Source organism: Etheostoma spectabile, unplaced genomic scaffold (genome assembly GCF_008692095.1).
Source record: "Etheostoma spectabile isolate EspeVRDwgs_2016 unplaced genomic scaffold, UIUC_Espe_1.0 scaffold325, whole genome shotgun sequence".
Lineage (NCBI taxonomy): Eukaryota > Metazoa > Chordata > Actinopteri > Perciformes > Percidae > Etheostoma > Etheostoma spectabile.
Window position 1 is genome coordinate 582,419 of NW_022605585.1, and position 365 is coordinate 582,783.

General features: G+C 36.7%; 1 protein-coding gene across 3 annotated transcripts in view; it reads right to left on the bottom strand.

The window, feature by feature from the left end:
* Positions 1-365, bottom strand: part of mrps24 (mitochondrial ribosomal protein S24) — an 8,586-nt gene that overhangs the window by 1,094 nt on the left and 7,127 nt on the right. The window lies entirely within an intron of this gene.

The following is a 365-nucleotide window of genomic DNA, read 5'->3' on the forward strand; positions in this document are numbered from 1 at the left end:
ATGCATGTATGCATGTATGTATGTAAATGTACTGTATGTATGTAAATGTACTGTATGTGTGTATGTATGTATGTATGTATGTATGTAAATGTATGTATGTATGCATGTATATGTACTGTATGTATGTATTGTTAGGAGAGATGTACTGAGACATACAGCAGTAATCCAAAGATTAATAGAGCTCCTGAATTTTTTCTTTTTTTTTAGGTATCCAGACTTAATTTTGAATCCAAATCTAGATTTTAGATAGAAAGTAGACTCGCTTTTGCCAGACCATCCACACGCTGCGGAGCGGAGGAGGGTCAGACTAGTCCACACAGCATTCTGGGATGGGAGAAAACCGTGCTCTGGTTTATTGGCATTTC